This window comes from Lepidothrix coronata, unplaced genomic scaffold (genome assembly GCF_001604755.1).
Source record: "Lepidothrix coronata isolate B3197 unplaced genomic scaffold, Lepidothrix_coronata-1.0 Scaffold183, whole genome shotgun sequence".
NCBI lineage: Eukaryota > Metazoa > Chordata > Aves > Passeriformes > Pipridae > Lepidothrix > Lepidothrix coronata.
This window is the reverse complement of record NW_016690363.1, coordinates 564,927-591,495: the sequence shown is the minus strand read 5'-3', so window position 1 is coordinate 591,495 and position 26,569 is coordinate 564,927. Positions and strand designations below refer to the sequence as shown.

Below are 26,569 nucleotides of genomic sequence, written 5' to 3'. Positions count from 1 at the left end.
ATGCCAGCTCCAAAAGGCTAAGGGTTGAGTCACACAGAGTACTGCAGGGTTTAAACTCTGTGGCACATGGAGCTGCTGCACAGAAGAACTTGTGTCGTTTGTTGATCAGCGTGAGCCTGGACAATGCTCCAACCACAACTCGGTAAACTCCAGTCAGTTGTGCTGTATTGAACCGAGAGGAAAAAAAAAAGCCCTGCAAGATTGAAACCTAGAAATAAAACTAAATATAATTTGGGCAGCTGAATGCCTGATATGTGTCCCAGTGGAGGAATTATCCAGCATGCATTCTTCTGGACCACCCTTGGCCTAAGTCATAGCGAGTATCTCCGAAGATCACGAAGAAAAAAAAGTTTGGAGCACGTTCAAAGGCAAATAGTTGGTAAATATTTACGTGGATTACAAAAGACGAAGCAGCTCACCAGATGTCAAAAGATGCAAGTACTTAATGCATTGGGGAAAAAAATATGCAAGAATATCTTGTACTTCTGGAATGCTGCTGTGGCAATGTATTTCAAGGACAGAGACTTCACAAGCAAACTGCTGTCCATTGAATCAGCTTCAGTCTCGACCTTATTGAGGTATATGAAATATATGAATAGTCTACCAGTGTGCTGGTAATTTAAATGATAGATGCTGATAAGAACTTTTCTCCTTCCTGCCTAAGCTTTACTCAAAGTCTTCCATTAAAATATATAATTGAGTACCTAGACAGTTGCATTTTGATTTGCATCTATTGCCAACACAATATATCTTTCAGATAAGCCTTTCATGCATTACTTTCAATAATAATGTTTTAAATTAAAAGACTGCTTCCATCAGCATAATGGAACAAGACAGCCAAGAAAATAGCTGTGTGTCTGAGCACAGAAATTCATTAAAGTAGGAAAAAAAATCCATGAAACAGCAATGATAATGGGAAAAATACTGAGCCTCAAAGATAACAATACTGAAAGAAGAGCCTGCATTTAGGGCTTACTTCATAAGAGGGGCTGTTTTCTCTTTCTAGAGGTTTTTTTTTTTTAATTCTGAGAAATCAAATAAAATTATGTCAACTTAGTCACTTTTAAGCTGCCATAGGCACATGGGATTTTACTAGCACAAAACCTGTTGCTGATAGTGATATATGGAATAGTCCATTATGCTGCTTATGTAAGTATTAGTATTAAGGATTTCTGTTCTTCCAATACTAAGAAACATACAATTTAATAATGACAAATATCACTGCTCAAAGAAGGCAATTTAATGTAATCAAGATGATATGCTTTCTAATTGCCCTCCTGGTCTCTATTTAAGATGTAGACTGCAGATGTGTTACCGATATTTATCTTAGAAATAAGTTGTCCTTATAAAGTCGTTTTCTAAAAGAAGTATTTGAAAAGAGGCTGTTCTCCTCATTAAAATGCTTTTACCTTCCCCAGAGTATAAAGTACTTTCATAGTGAGTGCTAATGAGACACATACTCGCCTCTCAGTTGCGTTCGCTCTTCCTCCTCTACGTTATTTCTTTTCTTCAGCAAGTCAAGGCAGTGTTAAGCGAGAAAACTCATACCTGTCTGATTGTTCTCTGCACCCCTGCCTGTCTGCTGAGCTGTGCTGCTGCTTTTGACAGGCTGTGGGAAGTCAGGAACACCGAGAGGGTTTACAGGAGAAGCTGACACCCTGCATACATCCAACCTCAGACGAGTTTTATGAATCTGATAGCTGGCTCCACTGACTATGCAAAGACAAAAGGTTCTGCCTGGGACAGAGCAACCCGTTGCCGCTGGAGCATAGATGGTATGAAAAGTGCTTTATATGACACAAGGTGCTAGAAAATGTTTGGCTCTCTACAGTGTGCTGTCAAGGCCTGTTTTCTGTAAGCTGCCAGTCTGTCATTGTCTTTTGGAAACTAGCACGCAGCCAGCAAACCCATTTCCATCAGAACCAGAAAAAGTTTCCTTGTTTATACTTCACTTCCATTTTCTCCCACCAGGTAATTTCTCTCTATAATGTCACCGCAGGTATTATAGCAGAATTAATGAATAATCAAAATTTCTCTCGTACTAGGTACAGAACAATACATAGTAAGGGAGGAAGTAGGTTTTAAAAACGCTAAGAGAAAAGGAAAGAGAAGCTTTCAAACCAAACATTCCCCACACCTGAATCTGCGGAACTTTCCAGATACAGCGTAAAACTCCTCCTTTTCCCTGTTTTGGGTACAGATGTGCTGAGAGGCGCTAGCCCCCTACCTGCCCTTGGTTCAGGTGCTGCTAACTTTGGTAGCTGAACTCAGCATGGGCCAGAGCACACGTTTCATGCAGCCTGGCACACAGCTTGTGGGCTAAGACTTGGTTAGAGAGGAAGAGCACCAGCGACCTTGCTGTCTTCTGAAGTCTTGACAGTTCTTCTGCCTTGCCCACGTGAATCCTGTCACGGATATGAAATGAATCTCTCCTGGTTTATGATGCATCCTTTAGTCCCCTTTTTGAAAACTAAATTAGGCAGCACTGGGATGAGGTCACAGACCAGAAGAGCTCCCATTTAGCTTCTACCTCCAGTATCTGGTTCATTCATTGTCTAGTTTGGCAGTTGGAGGAAGGTAAAGGCCAAGGTAAAATCCAGCATGGAAGTATACATATAAAACAATTTTGGGAACTTTGTCTTTCTCTATGCCTTCTCCATGGCAGCAGGAAGGCGTTGTAAAGGCTCAAACTGGCCAATATTCTGATCTACTTTTCACTAAAATCTTTATGTTTCATTAACATTACCATGAAACAATTAGATGACTTCAGTTCAGTCGATTTTACAGTTACCCAGTGACCCTTTTTAATTATTCTATCATTACAAGCACTGTAACCTTGTCTTTGTCCCTCTCATTGTAAGACTCTTAAAGTGCAACGTGCCATGTCTTTCATACACCCAGAGTGTGGATGCAATCCTGAGGAGGAGGGCTCTGAACTTGTGTAGATGTAGGTGAGCACGAGGAGTGCTGAACATGGGAAAACATGGGTGTTGAGGATCTTTTTCTTCCTCTAGCTAAAAAGTAATGAGATTAAATACCTTAGGAAGACTCTTTGAATGTCAAATGGTGGCACATGGCTCTACTCCTGTCTCAACATGTACAATTTTCAGGTCCACTTATGAGCAATCATACCTCATGTGCCTTTGCTCAGGCAACTAATTGACTGCTGAAGATTTTAATTTGTTTCTTGTTACACTATTATCCAGATGTCTCAATATTAAATGACAATTTTATCTCCCGATACTGTTGCAGGAAGTTTTACCCTTCTTTTGAAAATATTTTTATATTCAAACCAATTGTAAGTGCTTTCTGAAACGTTATTGTTAAGCTGTTGTACTTGAATGACTATGGGAAACAAGGACTTTGGAATTTCATCTTTGTTGTTAAAAATCTACAATTAGGTGCTATGAAAAACTCACCTCTTTTCGCAAAACTGCATGTGGCAAACCCAGAAATAAAATCAAGCACACAGTGGCATGAAATGGCTACAGGCCAACACAGAAATTGAGAAAAGTCTCACAAAATATCTGTGATGAGCTAACATCAAAAGAATTTAGGTTCAGCTTGGCACTAAGAAATTTGGTTAAGCCAGGTAATGAGCACTGCTGTGCTTTTGATCTTCAAAATGTCTCACAAAGGTTAAGTCTTTAAAATATATCCGTGAAATGAAGCGTTATATTGGCACCATTGTTCTTTTCCCCCTCAGTTAAAGTAGATGTTGAGTGTTTAAATGTCCATGGCTGTGGAGAAGGTCAGATCTAGTACTGCAGACTAAGCTTCTTCTGCAGTGCCTGAATTTCTCAGACTGGGCTGGACATTCTTCATTTATTCAGTCATCCCTGGTTGGCCACTGCTCTCCTCTTCTTGAACTGATTGTCCTCTCTGACATTTTCCTGGCTAGTCTGGAGCTTTCCACTGCACCTCATGCACTCAGATTGCCCAGGTAAACCTGCAATCACTCTGCAGGTCAACCTTCACCCGGCTGCCTTTCCCTGCTCTATTACTTTGGAGTTTTTGCAGTGCAGACTTTTCTCTCCTTCTGCACTACCCTAAGGAAAGGTCACTCTCACAGAGCTCAGCAAAACCCTCTATTCAACACACTTTGTAGAATCCCTGTGGAAGACCCAGCTGAATGAGTTTGTTCTTTAAAGCAGGTACATCGCAAACACGTGTGTAGAGTCTCCGTGTATGAGGGTAGAAAGCAACTCACCATCTCCTGTGTTTAGAAGCACCTTGGAAAAGCTGTGTCTGGGAACTGGACTGGAAGTAGGAATTAAATCACCCTTAGCAACACTGGATACTGCCAAAAACCTGCGAGAAAGCAAAAAAATCATAATATCGACTCTGTAAATGACAACGAATGATGTCTACTTCAGAAGAAGGAAAAAAAATTTTCAGAAGCCCTACCCTAATATTCAGGATCTCTTCAAATAACCGGGAATCATTCTTTAAAGGCTTAGAGGCCAGTGTCAGGAAACCCCCGGGGAGTCCACAGAAAAGCATTGCTGGTGATGTCTGAAATTCCCTGCAATGAGCTAATGAACGACCGGCAAGTACCTTGCACGATTTGACACTCCAGAAAGTGGAAGGCAAGAAATCGAAAAACCTGCCCTGTTCTCTTCTGAAGATAAATGATCAGTTAGAGGAGAAGGAGGATGAAGCCTGTGCTGTTTAGCCAAGCCAGCAGTTCCAGGGTATCTCACGCTCTCAGCACCCGAGTGCATTTGTCAGGTGCTAATTGTCGACTCCCACTGACTGCAGTAGGAACCCAGGGCACTTGGCATTTTGCAGTATTAAGCTGCTGTTATTAAGCTAAAGACAGAAACACGCCAGTGTGTGGAGTTTGAACTGCAAGGCATTGTTTCTTGGATTCTCAAAATAATACGGTTTTTTTCCTTTTTTTCCCCTCCAGTAAGCAGTGTCTCAGAGTAAGCAACTACCTAAAGAAGAAATATAATGCAAAAGGATATGCACTGTGAAGTCTGCGCTGTGAAATGCAGAAATACATCATTCTACCAAGAGTAGGCCGATTTAATTTTAAATACAAAATCTTTAAATGGCTAATGTGCTTAAAATGTAGAAAATCAGATAACAAAAGCAGTTCTTGTTTCAAAGCAGAAGAGCAGTCACTGAGAAAAATGAATAAGAAGAAGACAAAGTGACAAATAAGGAACTAGCACTGATTTTCTGGGGGGGGGAAGGATTAAAAACTAATAATTTTTCACACATTGTCAAATAACATAATAATTTATCCAGAATATAATTATACTACTATTTGGCTGTGACCTGCTATCAGATGAGTTCTTACAGCTTGAAGTGCTCTGGGTAGGTTTTGAGGATGGTTAAAGACCTGTTTTTTGTACCACCTGGCGCTGTGGCCACAATCCCTGGAGGTGTTCAAGAAACAGCTGGGCATGGCCCTTGGTACTGTGGTTTAGTTGACAAGGTGGTGTTTGGTCAAAGGCTGGACTCGATGATCTTGGAGGTCTTTTCCAACCTTTATGATTCTATGGGCTAGGCTGGGATAGCAAGTGTCTTGGTTTCTTGAGGTTGTCAGTGCAACTTTGGGAAGCCCAGGTTTCTCTTGCTAAAGGAAGGGCAAGAGCCTTCCTGCCAGGGAGGCACCCTGCAAATCATGAGTTATAAATCAGTGCTGTATGTGTTGGAAAAAACTGAAAAAGTAGAAGCTCTCAGTACTTTTGTACCCATGCCTCTGCTAGACATAAGACTTATATTTTTCAGAAGTTAGTCTCCTGCTCAGTACAGAGTATTAACCTTCAAAATGTAACTTATTGGCAGTGATAACAGAGTTTAAAAAGTAAAACGAGTGTCTGCGCTCCCTCTTTCCCTGCTCTCCTTTGTAATTCAGATTTCTCTCTCTCTAGGCAAGGTCAGGAAGGACAGAAGGTAGAGGGGCCATCGTGACCTACTATGGGAATATGCAGCACTCAAGACACAATGATGTACTTTGCTGTGTCTTGTTAAGCATCCAACAGCTGACCATCAATAACTGATCAAGGTAGAGGCAGAGTAGCCCTTTTCTCTGGTTTTCCTTGGAAATTGTTAGTGTAACCATTGTCTCCATTCTTTTATCTCAACACGCTCCATCAGATGTGGCAAAACCATGTTCTGTGTGAGAATGCAGGAGTGCACAGGAGCTGGGATAATTTCAGGGTGATCTTAAAATACTCAAAGATTTCCATCTTAAGGGATGAGAGGAGGGTAAGCTGGCTTGAGACATTGCATGTTATGTCTCATTCCCAGATAAGAAATTATAGGTATCAGAATGTCTAGGTAGCACCTACACACCTCAGGGATTTTGTTTAGCCTCTCTAGACAAACAAGAAGTCTCTGTTTCTTTGCAAACTTGAGGTTCTTCTGGTACATGCCTTACCCCTACAGTCTATCCTTTGCCCATCCTCCTTGCCCTCCAGCTTCTGCACCTTTGCATTTTCATCTTCATCTCAAACATGTTTGCAAGCTCCTGGCTCTTTGCACTCAGGCCATTCCTAGTTGCATTCCCTTTTTCTCTCCTGGTCCTCTAATGCAAAAAGGAATATTCCTGAAATGTATGTGTTTATTTAGTCAAGAATTTCATTGTTGGCACTGCCACCCAATGACTTCACTTTTGTCTGAATGGGGAATGAGTGTCCTCTGAAGGGGATCTGGAGGCCACCTGGGTTCTTAGATCACCATTTGCTTCTTGTTATCTAGCTTGGAGTGCTGCCAGGCATTCCTGTGCAGACAGATTTGCAAGCTGCCTACAAGCTCTTGAGAAGACCTTGTCTGCATGGGAAGGGAGGATGGATGTGGGAGTCTTTGTTGATGAAACAGCAGCGTGGATGTAGCTGTTGTACCTCATCATTTGTAATTATCATTTCATTATCATTACCTTATCATTTTCTGTTTAATTAAAATGTATGTATGCCGGACCTAGGGGTTCAGCAGAGGAACTGAACAGACATCTTCAAGGTGAATCCTACACAGCTGGCAAGTAAGGTTCCTATGGAATTATGCTTTCTTTAAACTTTCCAAGAACATTCAAAAAATATTAGTAACGCTCAATGAGTGACTGAGATTGGTTTTAGAACAGAGATTCCTATAAACTGAGGACAGAGAGCAAGACATTACAAAACCACAGAAGTAAGGACTTTTTGAACTGTTGATAAGCTAATTACAATAAGAGTAATTTTTGTTGACAGAACATCCCCACGAAAAGGGAAAAATTAGAAAACTGCCCCAAATCCTATGAACTCACTGTTTTGTTTAATAAACACAAGCCAAGCTTTTAACAGATTAGCAGTGTTGTTTTGTACATATGAGAACTTAATATTTCTAAATATAAACAAACTTCTTTTTACCCAACATAAAATCATTTCCCATCTGCTCAAAGTCCCAGTAATCTCATTTTATGCATGGCAGCAACGTCCTTTAGGAAGGTAGTCCGGCCAGAAGTAATTCTGGACCTGCCTCCATCCCTGTAGCACATTTATTATTTCCATGGCTTCTCAAGCCTCAGGGTACTCCTGCTTCAAGCTTCAATATTTATTACGTCAGGTTGAAGTCTGCCAGTAACCAAAAAAGCAGAACTACCAGTTGCAGCCCTCCTTTCCTAGCAAAGACACTGATATTATGAGAGCTTTGGTCTTCTGAAACACGGTGGGAAAAGCCTTATGAGATGCGTGGAACACAAAGGCAAGCTTTTTTTGTGGTTAAAAGTAGCATCTGCAATAATTCCAAGACTAAAAGTGATTTTCTTACCGTGTGGAGGATGCTAAATAAGACTTTTTAAAATGGTATCTTGCACTAAGGTAATTATGGGAGACAAGCAGCTTTGCATGAATCCAACAGCTGTTCTAAAAGCTCAGCTGGCAGCATCATTTGCTGTCAGGCAGAAGACCTGTGTTCAGAATCACACACAAATGTTTGTCTCCTCAAAAGCCAGCAGGAAGTGTAGGTGGCATAAAGAAAACGACAGCCCTACTGCAAAGGCAAACAGAAATCTCTCTGTGATCTTGAGCTGTTTGTGTTTCCTGTGTAAAAGCTGCAAGGAGTTAGAAGCAGATAATACTCCCTCGAGTTGTCTTGACGTCCACAGCTGGATGAGAACTCTCTTTTTCTTTAAATTTACAGTGGCTGCATTGGATATTCTGGAAAATGGTGGATCAGTACAGTCCTATAAATCCCAAACACATACGTGGTATAGCTTTTCAGAAATAACTTACAAAACACCCTTCCATAGGAGGAAAAGTCCACAATAATGATAGCACACTGACAGTGCAGTAAAGAGGAATTCATTATTCTGACTGCAGGGGTTGACAACAACCAGAGGGCAAATGCATAAAATAAGAAGGAAGAGCCTATGCTCAAATGACAAAAACTCCCTGCCACAAATGAAAAAAGAAAAAGAAATATGCTCAAGATGTACTTACTCTGTGTAGGAATGATGATGATAACATTTATCTGAGCATAATAAATATTTCTGAGCTTGAAGCTGAGGATGAAGTGTTATACAATATCATTTGTGTATAAATAAATTATTCCTTTCCAGTGATCATTGCCATGAAATGAAAAGAACTCTTTGCCATCTCATGGTGAAGAGGCTGGCAGCAAAGGGTTAAACATGTAGGATGGTTGGTTTTGTGAGCAATTCTTGTACACAATTTTTAAGCTACTGTTCAATTCTAGAAACAAATCTGATTGTTATAATTATTTCTTTTATTACCTAAAGAGGATAATATCTACTCACAAGTGCATCTACTTCAGTATGAAATTTTGCAGGCATAAATTGCACCCTCAAATAAGATCTTAATCCCACAAAGGAACAGCATTAAGCTGTTTTTCTGGAGTTATTTAGTTCTAAACAAACTTCGTACGCAGTCTGTCTGTTTTTTATTTTTAGTTCTTCCTTCTTTGTTATTGAATGCTTTTGTAAGAAGGAAGGATTTTTGTTCTGTATTTTCCTTCCCCTGACATTTCCCATATGAAGTTACAATCCTCTCATAGCTTGTATGAAGAGGATTAGAACATGTCATCACCAATTGCAGATGAGGATTTAAAGCTGGGATGGGCAGGACGAGCAGAAGGATGAGACTTCCTGGCCTGTCTTGATTCAGACTGTGTGGATGCTTTGTGCCAACCTCTGCTGCTCCAGGAAGTTAAGTCTGCCTGCCACACCTGTCCTCATCCTATGGCAAGGGAAAATTGTTTGTTGTCGAAGAGGATGAAAGACTGATTTCTCTACTGCACATTGTTCCTAAAGATCCATTTCTACACAAAGGTGGTTGGCTCATAAAAGCACAAGGGAAGGTGCAGTTGGCAAGAGAAATCACTTCTAAACTCCATAAAAAATGTCAGATTACAGTTGTGGGATTGTTTCTTCCTTCTCAACAGTTTTTTTTTGTTGTTTCTATTAAACTTGTGTCATTGTATCCTCATATACACCATAAAAGTGCTTCCATTGAGGTTGGAAGTAGTAATGGTAATGAATATAAGCCCTAACCATCTGTGAAGATTACCATTATTTAATGTCAACAACAGGTATCAATTGAACTAGTAAGGGTAAGGAATTACATAAATTAAGTATCAATGCAACAAAATTATGTCAGCATGCATTTCCCTCTCTTCTGCTTCAGGATGAATCAATTATGAAACATAGATCAAGGTAATGGGTACAATATTTATAACAATTTAAGCTTCCAGTCATTGATTAACCATGACCGAGAGAACTTTCTCTCATGAAGGTGAATGTTTTATCATAAAGGACATGAAAATTCCCAGGTAAGGCCATGAACTACTTGGAAGGACACTTTACACCAGCCCCAGCATTCTTTGATGGTTTGAAGTCCAAGGAGATAAGATTTGCAATAGGCAAGGCCAAGCAGTCAGAGTTGCTTTACACTTTTCTGTATGGATTGTTCCTCAGTGAATTGCATAAGTAGAAAAAGGGATTAAACATAAATGCCCCTCCCTCTGCTTTAAAAATCTATTCTTTTCTTTCAAAACCTACCATCTTCAGGCCCTGCAACAAGATCAAAAGTGACCTGAAAGTTCCAAAAAAAGGTAAAGCTGAGCCAGAGTGAGTTTAATTATCTTCAGACATCTAATGGAAACCACAGAGTCTTGTCACAATTTTCAGGACTTGTTTGTCAGACCTTGACAGATCAGGAAACTGAAAGGGATGATTTCTTGATTAGGACTGAGAAAAAAGCTTGAACTTCATTTTCAAGGAGAAAGGATGTTTTTTAATTAATAAAGATAAGGAAATACATGGTAGAACTGCCTCCTTGTTTACAAACAAAGTTGTAACCAGAATTCCAGATCTTTGTCTGTCTCTCCCACGCCAAATTTTGAGTTTTCGTTTTAGGGATGAAAATATTTTTTTCAAAGTCATTTGAAAAACAATCTGTTACTTACTTAAGGAAATAATTAAATGCCTCAGTCTTCTCCAAATTTAAGGAAAACAGAATTTTTAGTTGTGTTAATAGACTTGTTGCTGTAACATGCTGATTCTTGGTCATCTAAGTTTGTGATGAACACCAGTATTTCTCTAAGAAAGCTCTGTTACTAAAACGGCTTGTTTTTTTTGTCATTTATTCACTCAATCAGAGCATTTCTAGTGAGGAAAAGCAGGGATTACAGGTAAAGGAAAGGGACCTGGGATTAAAAAACTTAGATATCATTTCTTGACTGGCATAACAGGCAGACTAAGTGTGTTGTCTCTCTCACGGAACAATGTCTTACCCATGTCTCTAGAGCAGGCAGAATTTTAGTCCTATAAAATACTCTTTTACCAAAGCTATCATATAGCTCAAACTTTCCTGAAATGGTCTCTCTCCTTTAATGTATAGATACTGGTGATGCAGAGTTTAATACAGATAAAGTTCTTGGAATAAGAAAGGAAATCTTGCCATAAACTTTTATCAGTGTCTTGGCAACTGATTGGGAGACAGGCAACTTTTCTGTTAGTTCATCTTTACCCTCAGAGTTTGGGATTCTGGACATCACATTTGCCCACAGAAACCTGTTGAGATTATTTAACTCCTTTCTCCCTGATGCAGGTGCTGCTGCTGAAAGAATTTTTTGGGAAGAATTCTCGTGTGGAATGTAGAAATGGTGATGGATATAGCTGGGGCCTGCTAAAGATACTGATTATATTTTTCTTCCAGGGAAGGCCTGGTGAATAGAACTCCACAGGATGTTTTTTTGGAGATGTTTAATGGCGATGTGCAGTCAAAGAAGTGCTCTCTGTTCTGCTAAATTACATTTTATTCAGGGACTCCAATAATGAAGCCATACCCAAAAGCTGCATCAGTTTAGGAAAATTTGCCAGAAGCCTGGTTGATCTTACATCTCAACCATATCAGTTTTATATGCACTGATAAATTACTTCTAACTTTCTACACAAAGGGCATTTTTTTATTGATGTGTTTGAGGACATGGTGGGGCGGTTTGCTATTAAACGAGGAAAAAGTAGCTTTTACGAAGAAATCAATTTTTAATGCTAAAGAAATCAGGGAATTTTGAAAATACTATGCATTGGTTATTTTTGCTTTGTACCTGAAAGTTGCACAAAAGTAATTGCATTTCTCTTTAAAAGACAGTGGAGGGACAAATAGCCAGCTTTCTTTTACACTGAGGATAGAAAAATTATCAAATGGAAGGGCTACAGATTTAGGTAAAGATGTCTAGATTTTGTCTGAAGTAAAATGTTTTCAAGGACAAGCTTTCCAAAGTCTTTCACCAAATCATGCACTAAACCATATCTTTCTATCCATTAAAAGTGCCCGTGCTCCACAGTATGGTTAGTTTAAAAATGATGTGTTGGAGCTCGAAAAACACACCGTTCACTTTCTAGTGCCAAATGTAGAAAATGCCCTTCTCTTCCTTGTCCTTTTCCAGCTCAGGGTGGCCAGCTGAGTGTTCTGCCTGCTTTTGATTAAAGATGAGGTACAAATCTGATCCAGCATAGTAATTACCATATTCCAGTGTAAGTCACACACCATTGCTGCTATTATTTATCCTCAGACAAAAACATTCGCTTCCCCCACCTCCAACCACAGGCTGTAAATTCTTGATGGCTAGACTTTTGCTGTGAGTAAAACCATGTTATTTCTCATTTGCTCCAGTTGCTGAGGCAGCTGCACTATCTGAAACACTGATGCCCTGTACATTCTCTGTGGAAAGCTTTGAATTTTTCCAGTGCTCCCTTTCTCCATGGATCAGAAACATGAGATAAATTTTTAATGTTAAGAATGGTCTCTTGCACTTTATCTAGTTTCTCTCTGCTTAAATAAAAGCACATGTAAGTCAGGTCTGTCTCTCTACAGAAATTTTCTTTTTTCCTTCTTAGGGTTGGTGGGGGTATCTGCTCACACTTGAGCCTCTCTTGGCAAGTTCCAACAAAAAATGGACGGTAGACTGAGAAGTCTAGAAAATATCTTTTCTGAAGATTATCCCCACTGTGAAGGAGGCTGCACTTACTTCCTTTTATACAAAAGGAGAGGCTAATAAAGAATGGAAGTCTACACATAAGCAAAAACCCCAAACCAGCCCCAAGCCCCTCAAATTTTTCTCCTAGAACTGTTTAATGTAGGAGAAAGTTGACTGCACAGAGCTGCTCCATCGCGAACTGGTGAGTCACCGCCTTCAATCTGCACTTTTTTGGTTCAGGCTGACGTATCTGCAGCTGAGCTTTTTAGGCTTGCCAGTTCTCTGGAGAAAATGTATATTACAGAAAAGTTGGGAGTTTTAAGATAGATCTCATCGATTTACCACGTATAACACATCTGAGAAACCGAACATCCAACAACAAGGAAAGGGAAGAGAGAGGGGGAGATACTGATCTGACTGCAAGACCTGCAGAAGTGCTTTCAGCTTGTTAGAAACTTTTAGGACCTAAAATTTTTTAGTATTTAAGTACCTGCCTTGAATAAGCTATAACTAGTGACAATGGGTTAAAGTCCTTTTCTAAAGTGAGTAAATCTGTTGGTTTCTTAATGGAAGAATCCACACAATCTGTTAAAAAGTGGTAGATCTTCTTCAAAGTAGACAGATACAACACTAATGACATGACATTTCTCGCCACATCTTACTAATGAATAAAATGTAGTAGAATCATAGAATGGCTTGGAACGGACCTTAAAGATGACCTTGCCATGGGCAAGGAGAGAGTAAGTAAGGAGAGGTCAAAGAAGGACAAGAGACTCAAATGAGACACGCAGTGGAAGGGATGAAGGTAGGCTAACCCACCTAACTGTAACTACACCTAATTGAAACAGGGTTTTTCACTCCTTTCCAGCACACAGAAAACCAATTTTTCATTGGCATCAGTATCCCTTTACATTGGAAATGACGGGAATGTACGGGTAGAAGGAAAATCAGTCTTCAAAATCTGAACATTTCAAAATGGAAAAATGCAATTGATTTTAAGCACACAGTCTGTGCAGAAAACTAGGTAATCAATTTTATACTTAAGTGTCCATCGAACATTTTTTTGGGGGAGAACAAGAATATTTTCTTTTATATTTTTGTAAGAATTCTATTGTGCTTGCTCCACCATAAACTTTCCACTATTGTTTATAGACAGTTCAAGAATTTGAAGCCAAGACTTGATGCTGCAAAACTTCAGATAAAAGCTGTGAGGTAAGAGGGCAATGTGCAGAACCTCTCAGAGGTTCCTATTCAGATTCCCACAGAGGAAAAGCATCTTTAAGAAAACTGGTTGTATAATGAAAAGGCAGATAAGTGTTTCATTTCATTATTTTCCTCAGGCTCATATCCTCCCCCTTGGCTTCTGAAGACACAACTGCTTTTTTGTCAATCATGAGTAACACTTCCCTTTCTCAAAATCTTTCTCCTGCCTCTTAAAATAGTTTCCAGTGTTGGAGTGTGGTAAAACTTTAGCTATAAGTATGAGATCTAACCAAATGTCTCACTACCCTGACTGGAGAGTTAGGGAAGAACTGCAAGCCTGGCTAGTCAGGAGGAAAATAGAAGTCTTACAACATCAAACCTCCTAGGCAAGGGAATTTAAACAGGAATGATCTTAGGGTTTTAAAACAGACCCTGTTGTTTGAAGTCTCTCTCAGCTAACGTGGCACCTGTCAAGGCCTGAACACCTTGTTGTGTTTACAAAGATGTGAGACCTGATAGTTGCTGTTGTTGTGCACCACCTCATGTGAGGAGGAGGAGGTCTGACACTGGCCCCGGGGTGATTCATGTGGAGGTTGTGACTGCTCTGAGACTGCTCCGAGACTGCTCCTAGCAACTGTCATCTCCATCTCCCACAGCACCTGATCTGCTTGTGGGGACTGTAAAAAAAAAAATGCACTCGTGGCTTGTCTTACTTTCCTGGGAAAGAGTAACGTGAGCCAAGATTCTCTCCTATCCTGCTGGGCTTGTTCTTCCCGAGCTGCTTTGCCAGGGCAAGAGACACAGCAAAGAGGGCACAGCAATTCAGGGTTGGACAGGGGAGGGAAGTTCTGCTGGGCCTCAGTTTAACCATAACCTTCAGATTATGGAGGATTCTGCAGAAGAGGAGTTTGGATGAGGAATGCTGGAGACAAGGCAAATGGCTCATAACTAGCCATGGACTGCTGTGATGTTGCCGAGGATGTGGTTAATGCTGGTATTGGGTTTATGATTTACGCTCAAAGAGCCCAAGGAATTAGATTTATTCCTAAATAGCACAGGACCCACATGGCTAGCTGAAGGCTACTGCCAGAATCATAGAATCATAGAATGATAGAATCAGATGGGTTGGAAGGGACCTCTGAGATCATCAAGTCCAACCCTTGATCCACTACCACCGTGGTTCCCAGACCATGGCACGAAGTACCACATCCAGTCTCATCTTAAAAACCTCCAGAGAGGGAGAATCCACCACTTCCATGGGCAGCACATTCCAATGCCTGATTACCCTCTCTGTAAATAATTTCTTCCTAATATTTAACCGAAACCTCCCCCGGCACAGGTTAAGACCATGCCCTCTTGTCTTGCTGAGAGTTGCCTGGGAGAAGAGACCAACCCCCACCTGGCTCCCCCCTCCTGTCAGGGAGTTGTAGAGAGTGATGAGGTCACCCCTGAGCCTCCCCTTCTCCAGGCTGAACAGCCCCAGCTCCCTCAGCCTCTCCTCACAGGACTTGTGCTCCAGTCCCTTCACCAGCCTTGTTGCTCTTCTCTGGACCTGCTCTAGCACCTCCATGTCCTTCCTGAACTGAGGGGCCCAGAACTGGACACAGCACTCCAGGTGTGGCCTCACCAGTGCTGAGCACAGGGGAAGAATCACTTCCTTGGACCTGTTGGCCACACTGTTCCTGATACAGGCCAGTATGTCAGAGAGGAATTCTGCTGTGTGAAAGGTCTCTGAAGTGACCAGTGCCTTGTACAGTACTGGAGGCAGTAACAGCTCAGACAGAATGTGCTCGAGGTGTGTTACCGGTGGACACAAATTTGAAATCTTTGAACCCATGGATGATGGTCTAGTCTGGCCAAGGTATGGGAGGGAGAGTGAGAGGGAAGGATAGTGGTGGAACAGGGAGGAAGGAGGGGTGGGGAGAGCCACATTTACTGCTCTGGCTGGTGCACGGGAAATAGCAGGGAGGACAGTGACTCCCTAGACATCATGACTGCACTGCTGGGGCAGCCAAATAGAATTTACAGGGCTCCAGTGCTGGTAGACTTGGAAGCTGAGCCTATGACTTGTAATACCAACTTAGTGAATGCCTAGAGATCATGCTGATCTGAAGACTAAGATTTATTGCTGGTTGGTGCAGGACCTTTAGGACTTCTCCTGACAAAACCTATTAGCATATGGGTGCTTTTGCAGGAGGAAGATGTCACTGCACTCTGGTGTAGGCTGTGTTTCAGGCAAAGATTCCAGTTAAGGATCTTGGCAGTGGGATTTCAATAATTATTTTTGCCTCCGAACGTGTTTGCTTGGCAAAGGAAACACACCTTGGCAAAGGAAAGGGTCGATGGTAAAATAGAACAGGTGGCTCCAGATGTGCAAGAAGCATCGGGAGGAGGGTAGGTGCAAGCAGGGGTGAATGCTGGATGCAGAATGGTGGATGCTGGTGAATGCAGTAGGAGCAGAGTTTCAAGGGAGGCTGCTAGGAGTGAGGAAAACAAACATGAGTGAAAGAAGGAAAGGTGAGGGAGAAACCGTTGGAGACAAAAGCCAAAAGCAATTTCCCCAGGCTTCTCTCTTCATCCCTGTCCCCCTTCATGTTTTCTGGGTACACCCTGACTCAATGCATGTCCTCTTCAAAACCTAAGCACACTACAAGCTACAGCTTTCTCTTATGTTTACAGTAAACGATCTGATGCATGATTTAGTGACCTGGCTACCTTTAGCATCCTGAGACCAGAGCAGCCTCTTTGTCTCTTTTTCTCCTGCAATTTTTAGCAGAAGACAGATGACTTTTTTTTCCCTTTTTTTTTTCCTTTTTTTTTCCTCTTTTTCTTTTTTTTAGGGGTCTTTTGTTCTGAGTATTTTCAGTAAATAGTTTTATATTTTTTGTCTTCAAATTTCTGGATATTTGTCCTCATCATTCACAAGAACAGGAATAGTATCCAACTACTGCAGCTCATGAAGAAAATGTGAAATGGGCTATTATATATCTGTATCTGTGCATATATTTGTATATAAGTGAAGGACTGAAACACCAAGAGCAGCCAGCTCTCAATAAAAGCAAAACAGCTTCTTGGTTGAAGAAAAGGAGAAGTAAAATACTGACTGTGAGGGTGACATAATATTGTAACCTGAAAACTAATTAAAGAAAGAAGAGAATTTAAATAACATTTGGATGCAACAGCAGGAAACACAAGGAACAGGTGGTTAACAAGATTTCTTTTGACTGTTTAACCTCTTCATTAATGCCAAAAAAACAAACTGTCAAACTCTGGCTTTGCCTAGTTTCAGTAGCTGTACTTTTGGCTATTTCGTGACTCAGAGTATTTCTTCTGCTGTTTGTTAGTCTCTAGGGATCTGTGTCTCTGCTGCTAAATGCTTTTGATCTCCACTGTTTGTGGCATTTCCCTTCAGGAAGCAGGGAATAGGATTACATGGCTGTGAATAAGGCCCAGTGTTTGTTACTCTGCTCTGCAGGTTCACTACAGTATCTGCTGGAGTGATCTCCTTACAAAACTGGATGAAATTTGTTGCCTAAGACCTAGAAACCAGGGAAGGCTTTTCTTTGTGATCACTGTAAAATACAAAAGAATAAATAAGTGTTTTTCAGTGTACTGGTATAGCCTGGAGGGATATCTTTTAATAGAATAGGTCTCTCACTGCTGACATCCTGCTGAGTGACTGGGACTACATTAATACTGAAGTGGCTTCACGCCTTCAAAGAAGTTCCTTGTTTAAATGACCTTCTAGCAAAGAGCTCTTTCTCTCTAGCATTTTATATTGTTTCATGCTATTTCTTGAATTTAGCAAGTGAAAATAGTCTAAAGTGATACCTGCTTAAACAGTCACCTTTTAATGATATAAGTGTTTACTTCTCTTCTGATTTTAAAAAGTTTCTTCCTGAATTTCTTTGGTTCACTGTTTGAAGTGATGGCATTATTATAAGAGTAGCTCTGTAAAAGTATGCTTTCTTTAGGATGGGGTTTCAACAACTTTAGGCAGCAGACAGAATCAATACCTGATGTCAGATTCTGCCTCCATGAACTCCCACTCCCATTATCCTCCTACACCCATTTGGACCTCTACATGGCAGGGATGTGCACCTCTAACTTCTCAGGCTTGTTTTCACAGAATTTATTCCATTAGCTGCTGCTTTTTTTTTGTTATTATTTTCCCCTTTCCTCTTCCTTATTGCTTTCCACACAGCATGCAGTCCAACCTGCTGGCTGATGTTCTTCTTCCAAATTAGCGGTTTTGACACTAGAATCTCCTCCAAATAAACTGATTCATCTTCTCACCCCTGTTCCAGTCGGTGCATATACGAGAACTGTCTTTTTCCTGTACCTTGTCTCCCCTTCCTGACCTGCAATCCACAGAAGGGTTGGACTCCCTGTCAGGACATGGAATGCATCGGCATCCTCTGTCACCTCTGGCTTTGAGGGGTTTGTCTGGCTGGGCTCAGGGCTGTGACATTTGTTGTCAGCTTTTTGTTACTTACTGGATGTTATCTCCAGGGCTGGTAGTGGATTGATTTCCCCTAACAAAGACTTTGCCTAATCTCCTCCCCTCTTGTTATCATAGATTATAATCTGTAGATTTTCCAGTTACATTTTCCATTTTCCTCTTTTTCTTTCTTTATTTTTCTTTTTTTTCCCCTTCCCCCCTCCTCCTTTTTTTTTTTTTTTTTTTTCCACCAAGAACACACTTGCAGTGTACAGGGACCATCCTGATCTCCAGGACATGACTGCTGAAAGGGGAAAGAATATATATATATACATACACACTTATATGTATACTTAGTTCACAACTTCCTTCAGATTCCCCATCATTTTTTGATCTTGAAGTTAAAAGAAACCAGCAACACTTGGAAACAGGAGATCCACTGCATGACATGGTCCAAATCTGGCATGTCTGAAAACAGTGGTTTGGGTTCCATTGCTAAACTCCTGGGAAGTAGGAAAAGAATCAGGCTGAGTGTATCTGCAGTGAATCTGTGTACATGTGTGGATCCTGAGAGTTTCCTACCTAGCAGAGTAGTTTTGAGTGCTTAGATGTGAATCAACCCATTAAGCAGACAGATGCTTTATAGACCTCATGTTACACCATTTCTCACCCTAGAGAGTTGCTTCCTATACGATACTTCATCTTTTATGATCTTAATTAATACTGATTGGTATATGATTGCCTCTAAATACACTATTCTACAGGGAAAACTAATCTCTGATGTTACAGTGAGTGGTATTTAGGAGGAATCATAATGTACTACAGCCCTACGTAAATGATTAAATAGATCATCTTTTTTGATTTGTGTGTATCTCTCTATCTCTATATTGTCTTCCTTGATAGCTTATATTGTAACTCCCACACCTGGAACTTCCACCCCGTGTTTTAAACCATATCAAAAGTAATGTGTGGCTAGAGGAGATCACAGTTTTGAAAACTGTAATGAAAAACCATTATTAAATAAGAAATATAGCTTTTTATTTTTTTTTTCCTCCCAGTTTGCTTTCAATCAGCATACTGTTTCTGCTTTCATATAGAATTCACTCCTGCATTTTTATTGGCTGGGTGATTTCATTTTTGGTCCATTCCTATTTTGAGAAGGAATCCTCCCGCACACATACCAAAGATTCCCTTTATCTTTCAGCAAATATTGTGATTGTAGCAAATTAAAAGCAGGGATCTCAGTAAACAAAACCAGAGGACGAATTAATCTTTATAGCTGGCTATGACACTGAACTTAAAATTCACGTGTTATTTTTGTCAGCAGCATGCCCAGACTGTCAAGGCCATTCTTGAACACCACAGCTGTGATATCTACAATAGCTGAACTACAGGAAAGCTGCAGTTAGGTCATACTGCCTTGTCACTGCACATGAATAGCACGAACGATAATAGTTCGCGTTACTGCCTACTCATTTTGCCGCATATTTTGTTCAGTAAAAACAATTCTAATTATTCACAGCATGATAAAATAGTGTGCTGAATGCCACCCCTCCTGCTCTACATGCTTAGCTTGGGAAAAGAGCGTGATGGTGTAGATCAGCCCCAGCTGAATCAAACTGGGCCCCGTGGGCGAGTGCAGAGAAAGGTCCTGGAACGGGCTGTGAGGGCAGGTCAAGGGACTGGCTGGGCCAGGTGGTTTTTGGAGGTCAGCAGGGGAAGTTTTTAAAATGAAGCAGGGGAGAGGTTAGGCCAGCAAGCAGCTTTCAATGGAGAGGAAGAAACCATCTGGGCCCTCTGTGCAGTAGGTACTTGAGTTCATTCTCATAAGTAGGGAGAGACTGGCTCAGGAGCTTATTGTTGGCCAGAGCTTGAGTTGGTCAAGGGGGAGGTGTTAAAACCAGATACTGAGCTGGAAGGGTATTAGGAAGTTGATGTGGGCATTTTACTGGGTTTTAGCAACCTAATGCTCGGAGTAAGTTTTATAGGGCTCGCTGCCAATTATTTCAGAGCTTGAAAAATGCTCCTGCCTGAGGTAAATACTATCAACTTCAAAAGAGCTCAACTGCTGTTTTGGAGCACTTACATAAACATACGTTCCAAATCTGCAGTGATTTGTTTTACAGGATTAAATTTCTTTTAAATGCTATTAACAGCTTGGAAGACTCATGCCAGCCTCCTGCATGCACAGGCTGTTTGACCACAGGTGTCTGGTTTAGAAGGTCTGCAAAACATCTACTTTGCACGTTTGCAACCAGTCCAGGAACAAATTGCTTGATAATGGTGTTACAAAGACAGGCCATATGTGGTAAAAAAACAAAAGCCATGAACAAATAAGAGTATTGTAAAAGCCCAAGTGCTTGCAGTGGTAGGTAATACGACACAAGAATTGTTCAGAGGTCCAAAAAACTGTGTCTCATGTTAAAGGTGATGGACTGCCTTTTTTTTGGTTTTGGCTCAGCTTTTTGCTTTTCTCTTTGGCTTAGCCCGAGGGAAGTGGAGAGGAGCTGCTGCCCTAGACCTGGGAATTGAATTTTGGCAAGCAAGCTGGCACATGCTACTTGTTTCTAGCTGCAGACAGTCAATGGGGCCAACTTTGGGGCAATAAAGCTGAATGCTGAAAGGCACTCTAGACCTAATCTCACAGGATTCAGAGGAAGAAGCAGAAAAACTCGGAAAACAAATGATGTGTCATGTGAAAAGAACTTTCCTGCTCTTGGCAGGTAACCAAAAGAAATTCTGATGCAGGGGTTTAAAGCAGTCTAGGTGTAAATTTTTTTATAATGGTAAATTTTTTGGCTGTACCACTGCACTAACAATTCAAGAATCTGTAGCACAGACTTGGTTTTCTGTCTGCAGCAGTTTTTGAGTATATAAATCCCTTCTTAAAGTGGTCCAACTTGATTATTTTAAAACAGTGCGAGTTCCTTGTACCAGCTGCTTCATCTGGAAGGTTGAATCGGTTTCATGTTGATAACATGAAAGTGATTTTGTTTTTCTTTTCCCAACATTCAGTTTTAGTTGATTCATTACCAGTTTGTATTCACTTGAGTTTTTACTGATGTTATCTTTGAAATAGTTCTTTTCTTATCTTACTGTTTGCCCACTCTCGACTTCAGCACAACAAAACTGTCCAGGCTCTTGTAACTTCTCTGTTGAATAATCCATTCCTTCAATCATCTTTTTGTTCTCCCTCTGTACCCTTTCTAGCTTACATCATTTTTTCCAGAATGTAAATGACCAGAAAAGCAGTCCAAATATTGTCTCAGGGAAGTCTTTCATAAGCACAGTCTTTCTCTCTTCCAACATTATCTCACCTAAAGCATTTTCAGATGTCAGTAGCTTTTTCCACACCTGCATCACAGTAAGAGCTCAGAGCTACATGGTGACTGACCAGTGCATCCTGATTTTCCATCTCCATGGCAATAGGAAGAATTCTTGTTACTGATCCCTAAACAAACAGTGATTAGAGATCAAACAATTCCATCTCCTAAACTGTATAATACCTTCTCATTTTTTTTTCTTGAGGGTGTTACTGCCTACTGGCATGGATACCCCTTACTGGGCAACATTCTGCAAGGTCATATCTAAGGATAAACACATACATCTCTTTCATTGATCAAACAAAACCTCCAAACTTCCCTGAGCCACATTTAAAGCCTAAAATGTGGCCCAGAATAAGAAAGTCGTCCATGCAAGTAGATGATCTTGGTTACAACAACCTGGCAAGCCCTGACATGGGTTTGGGTTGCCAAATTTGCTATTTTGGATTAAAGTCATAAATAAAAAGGCAGAACTAACATAATTAAAACTGGACACAATACTCAGACTTATGAAACTTTTATGTGTTTGAAATGTGTAAAAGCCAAAACAGACATAAATTTGAATATAGTAGAAATGCTGCAAAATAAAGTGAGTGGATTCTGATCATACAGACATAACTTCATTGCTGATGTTTGAGTGGATGCTTTCAAAAATGAGATCCTTGTTAAAAGCACCACTCCAGGTTGCCATATTAGAGGATGATCTTGAAGTTTTCCTGTAGCTTTGTAGTCAAATATTCCAGAATTTGCTCTGATATCCTGTATATAACTAGACTATTTATCAGGTAATCTTTTAGTTATGGTGAAGAAGAAGGTAAATGTACAAATGGCACAATCAAACAAAATGTGTTCAATTGCAAAAACTTGAAATTATTCACAGTGTTTAAAAGTGGACTATTTCTAAACAAAAAAAAGTCACTGTTCTTTTCCCTAATAGTGACAGATTACAAAAAATTACATTCCACACCTCCCACAAGTCTACATCTGATAAGCTTGCAGGGACCAAACACAAATCTCTTCTCGGGGAACACTGAGCTGTGAGTGATGCTGAAGAGATTGTGGAATGGAGGAGGGAAGGAAGGGTAGATGATGTTCTCTCCCTGATGAGACACATAAAAGCCAAGCAGCCCAGTCCTACACCAACATATTTTCAATACCTACATATTTTAAAAATGCTTTAGAAAAGGATTGTTACTCCATCTGATGTATGTCACCAAAGCAGAGCTTGGCAAGGAAAGAAGAGGTTCTAACAGAGTCTGAATATAGAGAGATGTGTGTTCTAACCTTGGAAGCTTTATGCCATCTACTTTCCTCCGTATTTCTGCAGGGAAAGGCACTAATGATACTCCAAAATCCATGCTGCTTCTAAAGACAAAGTTTACAAAGTGTTTTGATGATTGAAAATAGCACCAAGTAAATAACATCGTTGCTGCCACTGGGGCACGTGCTTGTAGAGGCACTGATAATAGGAGGGGGTGGGCAGCCGTGTGTACCAGGCAAACAGAGCCTCGTGAAGAAAGGTTTGTGTGAAAATTTGAGAGTTTTACCAAAGCATTACAAGTTCAGATGCACAGAAAGCTAGAGAATAAATCGCTGCACAGAAAGTTAGTATCTGAAGCGCTGAAATAAATGGCTTACAGAGAAAAGAAATGCTGTGCAAGAACTGTTTGGTGCGTCAAGAATTTCTTGTAGGAGTTACGGAAGAAGTAATGTAAGTAAAACCTATTTGTTCAATTACAGGGAAGCTAAGCAATCAAGAGATGAGATCCAACAAATATCAAGTATCAGAAACTTATTTAAAAGCCATAATAGTAGCAATATCATCTTGCTTGCTGTACGTCATATATGCACCTTGGTTGATGAACAGCTAATTAATCCTGTAATGCTAGACTCTTAAAAATCACAAACAGTGGCATGGGGGAGGTATCTTTATATCTAGAAGGGAATTCATGGTAAAATTAAAAGTTCTCCACAGCCAGCCAGACATCCTTTATGCTCATTGTAGTGTTCACTTCTCATACTATGTCTCCCTGAAATCATCTTTTGGTTTGATTTTTTATTTTTTTTAATTTTATTCAGGATGAATAAATGTTCTATGAATCAGTTATAAAGATCTCCACTCTGTTTTAAGTGTCCCAAGCCACCTCAATCTGTGACTGAGGATATTTTTGCTGTAAGAGAGTCCCTTTACTCTGGGCTCTTATCACAGCATTTCAGTGACACAATTCTGAGAGGAGCATGATTTTTATACACTTTTAACTCACCCATTTAAAAGAAGAGATGTAGGTTTTCTGCTTCTAATGATACTAAATTCCGCAGAAGACTGAAAACTTCCGTGGAATAGATATATTTGGTTAAATGTAGGTGTGTATAATTCTTCAGGTTGGAAAAGATCTGTAAGATTTGAGCCCAACCATTAGCTCACCACCGCCAAGTCCATCGCTAAACCTGCCTGGACAGGTTTCTAAATTACGTACGAAAATCTTGTCTCAATGGCACCAACTGACATTCACTCAAAAAATAGATTTATAGAAAATACATGGTTGATGAATTACTATCTTTTGTATGAATATCTGTCTGGGCTGAAAATAGGGTGTGATAAATCCAGTGTGCTTTAAAGTGGATCAGCAATCCCACTCAGCAGATCTTCCCTACTAAGCTGGGGTTTGGGTTTTTTTTTCTACTGAGAAAGTGGGGAGAAGGCAATTCCTTCATATTTAAGCATATGGTCCAGAACCTACCCAGCAGAGGAGATGCTGGGTGACTCATATTTTTTGCATGTCCTTACCCTGAAACTTCCTGCAGGAGTCAAGTAGCTGAGGTTCTCCCTTGGGGTCAGTTAGACCTTCACAGCTCTGTCCAGAGAGTAAAGACCTGTGCTAAGCTGCAGCCCTTCATGACAGTCAGAGGCCACTGTAAACTAAGTCTTTTAGGGGTCCTTTAACTGTTCCAAAAGTCTGCAGTTGCTGTAACTTGCTGAAGTTTTCACAGTCCTGGAAAACATCCATTCCCTAATAGTATACACCCTTTTTGAAAGTGTGTGTTAAACCAGAATACAGATTATATATTATTTAATTATGTCTCAAGGGACAGCTTTGAAAACAGGATATAGACCTTTCCTTATCTGTGCACAGTACACAAAGGACTGTGCCCAATCTGAAATTACCATGACTAAACCACTATGGGTTCATCATCTCGCAAATTTAATACTAAAGTGAGAACAAGAGAACTTCAACTCAGCTTTCAGGTCTCGGAGGGCTTTTTTCTTATTTTTGTTCCCTATTCTTTCTTTTCCCTGTTCATCTACTGAAGAGTGTAAAAAGCACCAGAACAGTAGATTTCATTTGGATATTAGTCCAATGTGTTAACACTTCTACCATTGCCATTAGAGCTACTGTGAAATATTTTTCTTAAATTTCTCCATCTGGACGACTGGATTTTCTGACTTCACATTCCTCCTTGAGTGGTAGAGACTACTTTTGTTTGTACAATTTTAAAACAAGTAAACAAAAAAACCCCACGTACCGCCTCTCCCCCCAAAAAAACCCTACAAACCCAAAAAACAAGAAGTGACTAACAGTACCAATCTCCCCACCCCATCCCCTGTGGTAAACCAAAAGTGAATGAACATTGCTTTCCCCTTACAAGAACCTTGTAATTTGTGTTTCCAGGCGTAGCAGTGGAAATGATGTAACAGCTAATAAAATAGCAATAATAGAAATACATACATCCAAAATGTCGACATTTGCAATAAGAATTTGTGTAGGGAAGACGTAGTATTTAAAATGCCAATGGTAGTTCAAAGATTCTATTCTGTACCTGTGCTAAAATTCATGCTTTAGGCAATGCCTTGAGAGAAACATAAGCTACCAGAGCATATAAAAATGAAAACTTTAGAACTTTTATTTATGCACACTGATGCACCACAAGAATGTGTTATGTGCATCTAAAACCAAAAAACTGCTTTATCTCCTCTTTGAATGCGTGAGGCCAAGAGGAACAGAGAAAGCCCTGCCACAGGGAGAAGGAGAGTTCCCTTGTGGTTTTGTGGGGTTAGACATAAAGGATGAGGCTGGCTCATGGTCTGGCCCCTTGTGGCTATATGCCACCCTTCAGCATAGCACCCTAAATGCCAAGCTGGCATGATTCTGGCATTCTCAACTGCAGAAAAGTCATGTCCTGATGTGCCATAGGGAAGGGCAAGGTAATTCCCTGTATCTCCTCCTTTATTTGTACTTTGGATTCTTGTCCCTAGGCTGTAGGGAACTGGGAATCAGGGGGTAATGCTTTTTCATCAGCCTAACGCTTCAAATCCAGTCCAAGCTAACAATGGTTATGTCAGTGTATGTAAAATTATTTCCCACAGGTTTCAGTGGATCATGGGCTGTACCTCAAAAAATAATTGATAGCACTGCTAGGAGTCTTAGCAGATAACCCAAAGACTGAAGTGGTGATGTACTCAAAGATCTTATTGAAGATCTGAGCTGAATCATGTTCAAGGGGCAATGGGAGATAATCATGGAGTTCAGGAGCTTCAGTCTACACACCTGTTTCAGAGGGGAAAAAACCCAGCTCATATTCAGACATATTCACCAGGTAAAAGCTTGCAAAACAGTATAGTTTGCTGCCCAAATATGAACTACCTGATTAGTGGTTCCCTGAAAGGCTGATGAGAACACTGCAATTGTATTTTACTGATTGCTTCTGGCTTTATAGGAAAACTTAACACTTCCTTTAGTTTTAAGCAATAAAGCTGTGTCCAGCTCTACATGCCATCGTGTTTCTGCCTCGTCAGTCCAGACATTCTGCTAAAATCTTTTGTTAGAGTGATTTTACATTTCTTAGAGAACATTGCAAAAGAATGGAAGAAAACAGCAGAGACATGTAGGGTCTAAAGAAATACAAAGATAACACAGAATCAAAACAGCACCACTTCAATGCCCCTTCTTTAAAAGTCTTGTTACTGACCATTTATCTGAGAGCCAGACACACAGATGGCACTAATTCCCCCCACAATGCGTAGTGCAGCATAAATGTCATGTTGAAATAACGCACTACAGTAAATAACACACAAGTTTCCCACAAAGTTCAGTCACTTTGTACGAAAACTGATGTATTAAGTTATTAATATTTAATGTTTCTACTGTGTGAGCTCCAGTAATAGTTTTCT

General features: G+C 40.3%; 1 protein-coding gene across 1 annotated transcript in view; it reads right to left on the bottom strand.

The window, feature by feature from the left end:
• HTR1F (5-hydroxytryptamine receptor 1F) overlaps positions 1-26,569 on the bottom strand; it is a 107,609-nt gene that overhangs the window by 54,715 nt on the left and 26,325 nt on the right. Inside the window, exon 2 of the mRNA XM_017830720.1 lies at positions 4,211-4,311. The gene's annotated coding sequence lies outside the window, so the exon portion shown is untranslated. The remainder of the gene's footprint in view (positions 1-4,210; positions 4,312-26,569) is intronic.